The following is a 6000-nucleotide window of genomic DNA, read 5'->3' on the forward strand; positions in this document are numbered from 1 at the left end:
GGCAGAGCTCTTGCTTCCCGCTTCCTCAGCTTTGTCTTCAAAACACCCTGTGAAGCAGATAGGGTTGCCAGGCTCCAGGTGGTGGCTGGAGATCTCCCGCTATTACAACCCATCTCCAGGCGACAGAGATCAGTTCACTTGGAGAAAATGGCCGCTTTGGAAGGTGGACTCTATGACATTATACCCCAATTGAAGCCCTACCCTTCCCAAACCCCACCGTCCTCAGGCTCCACCCTCCAAATCTCCAGGTATTTCCCTACCCAGAGCTGGCAACTCTAGAAGTAGATCAGGCTGAGAGAAACTGGCTGGTCCAAGTTTAGAGCTTCACGGCTAAGTGGGGGTTGGAATGCCGATCCCTCCAGTCTGACTGTATTATATCTCACTAGACATGTTCACGTGTTACAGTGAATGCTTGTACAACTTGCATGTACGTGGGTACACCTGTTTGTAAGGAAGAGCCAACATGTGTTACTAGGGATCAGCACCTGAATAAACATAGGGTTTCACTCACACATTCAGCTGTACATGCGTTGAATGTAACATGGGAATTACTCAATGCATTATAAAGAATGATCAAGTGTACACTGTACATAGATTGTACATGTGTTCACTGTAATGTCTGAACAGGGCTATTGCCTCTCAGGTTCCATTCCTTGAGGGCTATTGACTTCAGTGGATATACAGCCTGATTGTAGCCAAAACTGCAGTGAATAAAAACAACAGCAATATTAGCAACATAATATTTCTTACAACTTTGCATTTGGGCAATCACCCAGTAGAACCCAGGTGAACATGTTACACAATTACTTTCAGTAATGTGTCTCCTTTATCACATTATTTGTGATTTTTTTTTCCTGTAGCAAGATGTACCACCATCTCCTATACTCCAGTTCCTATGTATGCTGCTGATTACCAGACATCTTTGTCATGGAGTTGTACCTTATCTCTTTTAATTTACATTTCAATTGATTTTTGAATGATGAAATTAAGAACATGAGGTAGTGGATTACAATCTATAAAACATCCTTTTGATAATTAAAAACAAAGAAGCAAAAAAAAAAACGAAGTGAGGAAGAATGCAAGAGAAAAACAGCTGTTGGTAGAGGAATGACACCTTTAAAGTTCAAGAATCCCAAAAAAAAAAAAAAAAAACAGTGCTGTTATGGGGAATCTTTCTGTGGCTGTGGGGAGGAGTGCTGTTTTTTAAGGTAGAAACACCAAATTGTCAGCATAGCTTTTGGTGAGTATTCTTAGAAGAACTGCCAAGTTTGGTAAAGATTGGGCCACGGGATCCAATTTTGTGGGCCCCTATTTTTACTCTCCTTGGGGCCCATAAAATTGGACCCCCGACCCAATCTTTACCAGTCTTGTAAGGAGAGTCGCCAGCAGCTGTGCTGAAAACAGCCCCCCTAGCTGGAAATGTCTACTTTCTATGCATGTTACAATCGTCCTGTAGTAATTGCTCCATGCAGCCATTACTATGTGGATGTGCAAATGGCTCACCAAAGAACAGAATAATTTTATCCACTACACTGTAAATATCCCTCCCCTCCAGGTTATTTGGTGGTGTGACAAAACTGCACAGTCGGTGAGGTAATTCAGCGCACACCAACTGCTCACCATGTGGCTCTCTAGCAATTTACTAAGGGACATTTACAGGACTCCAGGGAACCACTGCAGACTGTTAACCTCTGTAAATATTTCCTGTAACGTTGCGGCAAAAAGCTTCTGATTTTTCGAGAGTTCTTTAATCTCAGGGCAAAGGAAATTTCTGGAAGATTTTTCCCCCCTAGGAAGTTCTTGTGTGTCATCCGAACACCACTGTGTAGGAAATTAAATGAAACCGTTCCCTGGGTAGCTGTGATTCCTTTCCTGTGTTTCATATTACTAAAAGCATGACTTTTTAAAAAACATCCTCAACAGCATTTGGAAAGTGGAATCATAGAATAGAATCATAGAGTTGGAAGGGACCACCAGGGTCAGCTAGTCCATCCCCCTGCATAGGGTTGCAAACTACCAGGTACTAGCTGGAGATCTCCTGCTATTAAAACTGACCTCCAGCCGGGAGAGATCAGTTCACCTGGAGAAATGGCTGCTTTGGCAATGGGACTATATGGCATTGAAGTCCCTCCCCTCCCCAAACCCTGCCCTCCTCAGGCTCCACCCCCAAAACCTTTGCCGGTGGCAAAGAGGGACCTGGCAACCCTACCCCTGCACAATGCAAGAAATTCACAACTACCTCCCCTCCACACCCCCAGTGACCCCTACTCCATGCTCAGATGATGGCCAAGATGCTCTCCCTCTCATCATCTGTTCAAGCTCATAGAATCAGCTTTGCTGAATGATGGCCATCTAACCTTTTAATCAATTTAATAGTCTAATAAAATTAAATTTATTAGACTATTTCGTTTTCAGGTCTGGCAAGGAGTACAGAACACATGACATCCGGTGTGGTGTAGTGGTTAGAGTGTCGGACTGGGATTGGGGGGGGGGGAACCAGGGTCTAATCCCCACTCTGCCATGGAAGCTCACTGGGGGACCTTGGACCAGACACACACACACACACACACTTTCCCACACACTCAATTTATTCCTGATTGTCTTGGCAGTCAATCCACGAGCATTGCAATTGGTTTGGGAATGGTTGTTCCGCATGTCTGCCCAACCTCTGCAGTTGTGGAGTCAGTTTATTTTCTTCCATGTTTCAAGGGGGGGTGCTGTTTTCATTGGTGGCACCATTGGTGGCATCATAGAACCCCCTTATTTTTTTAAATGGCCCTAAAATATCAGTATAATGTTGTAATGAAAGTTTAAGCAGGTTCTCTGAATTCCCAGCTTTCATTTTTTTTTAAAAAAGAGTAACTTTCTATACTCTTCCCTCGCAAAGATATACCTTTTTCCTTATATCTCTATGAGGGAAGAGGCTTACTTTTTAAATGCAAGCTGAGAATTCAGAGAATCTGTTTAATATTCTCCATGCTGCCTTAAATATTCCTGATCAACAAATATTTGGGTGATATGGCAAGACCACCCCCCCTCCCGCAATCAATATTGCATTTCACTATATAAAAATAGTTTAAAATGTGAAGGTAGTCATCACATGGCATTATATAGCAGCACTAAATGCACAACAGCATATAATATATGTAAAATCCATGTAACATGATTGTATATAATGGTTCAATAAAAAGAACCCCCATAAAAATATAAACTGTAAAATATTTGTGATTGTCAATAATTAGGGTTGCCAGCTCCCTCTTCGCCACCAGCGGGAGATTTTTGGGGCAGAGCCTGAGGAGAGCAGGGTTTGGGGAGGGGAAGGACTTCAATGCCATAGAGTTCAATTGCCAAAGCGGCCGTTTTTCTCCAGGTGATCTGATCTCTATCGGCTGGAGATCAGTTCAGTTAGCAGGAGATCTCCTGCTACTACCTGGCAGTTGGCAACCCTATCAATAATGATAGTCACAATTTGAATAATAAACAAATATAAGTAAATTAACAAGATGGACAGTGCAGTTCTAAACAGAGTGACACCCTAGCAAGCCCACAGGTACAACTTTGCTAGGATGGAACTGTTACAGATGCATTATCTCTAACAGCTCAATAACAAAAGAACTTCCCTCAAGCAAAACATGTTCACTGTTATTTTATTAAAAGTAGCTTAGCCAAATAGCCTCTTATAATGTTAACCTTTAAAATTCAGATGACAGCCTCTGGCATTTAGGAAGCAGATAACTAAACTTACAGCTTTTTATATCAGCTTGCTTAGGCATTCAGTTAAATCTAAGAATAAATAAAACTAGTATTGGCCAGAGGCTAAAATAAATTCTGCAACAGCTTTCCTTTTCAACTTCAGGTGCTAGGGCAATTTAGTTAGGAAGGATTCACTCACTGCTCCAAGAAGTGTTTCAGAAACAGCTGGACAAGAAGATGGTGATGTATTGGGGGGGGGGGGGACGACCAAAAATAACTTTTAGTACAAGATTATTGACATCCACAATATATCAAATGTATGTTGAAAATGCACCCAAGCTGGATTTAGGCTGCTTTGCTTAGAAATGCTAATACTCGCCCCCCCCCTCTCCCAATGCTTTCCTAATGAAATAGCCAAATCTTTTTGGATTTTATATTGCATATAGATAAAGTTGCCAACCTTGGATCGAGACCTCTGTATTATTACAGCATTAAACGGAAGAGTTTTAATTTGATAGTCATGTTTTAGTTATATCGTTGTATGGGAGACCCTTCTGAGCGAGATGGAGTACATGTACGCACTCTTGTTATTATTATCATGCCAATAAAGGTGACTGAAACTGACCTCCGAGGGTTCAAACTTCATTGCATCCATCTTGGAGAATGAAGTTTGAACCCTCGGAGGTCTCGATCCAAGGTTGATTTATACAGGGGACAGTCTGTGAACTGCCTTATTTTAAATCATACGGACAGCTAAAGAAGACCATCAAAACGCTGGAATTATCTAGAATCCATGTCCTCTTTTGGATCATGTCCGATGAGTCAGACTTAGCTTGCGCTCTGTTGAACTGAATCTGCGTGTCGGATTGGGGCTATTCTTGCACAGTCGGACTTTACTGAGCGTTTTGACACTGTTTGCAGCTTTGTGTTACATGCATAATTTATTGTACTTGTGTTCTTATTTGTGTGTATGTTGATTGCACGTATACTCCACCTGCAGCTTTATGTATATATATATATATAGGACATTAGCATTTATCCACTAATATAGTGTATATTTTTTGAGAGAGCCTCCATGCTGCTTTGTTTGCTTCTTACTCCAGGTACTAGCTGGAGATCCCCTTCTATTACAACTGATCTCCAGCCAATAGAGATCAGTTCACCTGGAAAAAATGGCCGCTTTGGCAATTGGACTCTATGGCATTGAAATCCCTCCCCTCCCCAAGCCCCGCCCTCCACAGGCTCCACCCCAAAAACTCCAATCCAGAGCTGGCAACCCTACATATAGAGGTAGATAATTAGGTCTCTTAGGTTTGAATCCTAATCTGCCTTCTGCTTGTGCAGCAGTGTGCTTTGTAACAGATGCAGTCCTCCGTCACAAAGCGGATCCCAACATTCTCCCCGCCTCCATTTTGTCCTCGCAACAACCCTGTGAGGTGGGTATGGCTGGGAGAGAGTGACTGGCCCAAGATCATCCAGTAGGGTTGCCAAGTCTGGGTTTGGAAATACCTGGGGATTTTGGGGCGGAGCCTGAGGATGGAGTAGCTTGGGGAGGAGAGGGAATTCAGTGCCATAGAGTCCAATTGCCAAAGCGGCCATTTTCTCCAGGTGAATTGATCTCTATCAGCTGGAGATCAGTTGTAATAGCAGAAGGTCTCCAGCTAGTACCTGGAGGTTGGCAACCCTGTCACCCAGCAATCTTCCATGGCAGAGTGGGGATTCGAACTTGGGTCGATCAGACCCTAGTCTGATATTCTAACAGCAGTGCCGTGCTGGCTCTCGGTCTTGCTGCAATCTGAACACTTACTGCAAATTACCATGTCAGTGTCTCCTTTGTGGACCACCCTATATAGACCTCATCCCATGGGGAGAGCTGGCAGGAGCATTTCTTTAGTAATATAAAATTGATTGGATTACTGTGGGATTATTTAATCTAATGTTTGTGACTTGAGCCTTTGCTGCTTGCTTGGAGATGACTTGCTTATATGTATAGGAAAGATGTCTGCAATAATCAACAGTATCTACTGACAGTGACATGACGGAGATATTCCATGGGATATTGCACTTGTAAATCAGAACAGAATAATGCTTGAGGCATTTATATGCATTTACATAGAAAAATCGTCCTGACTAGTGCAGCTCTCAGCCACGATATAAATCAGTCTACCAGCTCTCAAATTTAATCAGATCACATCGCTTCCTTTTCTTCTCTGTTGCAAGACCACAGAGAGACCCTTCCACTGACCTCTCACCCAAATGCAACAAAAATAGATGCTTGAGACACCACAACCTGACAAATGTGGACAG

This window comes from Euleptes europaea, chromosome 10 (genome assembly GCF_029931775.1).
Source record: "Euleptes europaea isolate rEulEur1 chromosome 10, rEulEur1.hap1, whole genome shotgun sequence".
Taxonomy (NCBI): Eukaryota; Metazoa; Chordata; class Lepidosauria; order Squamata; family Sphaerodactylidae; genus Euleptes; species Euleptes europaea.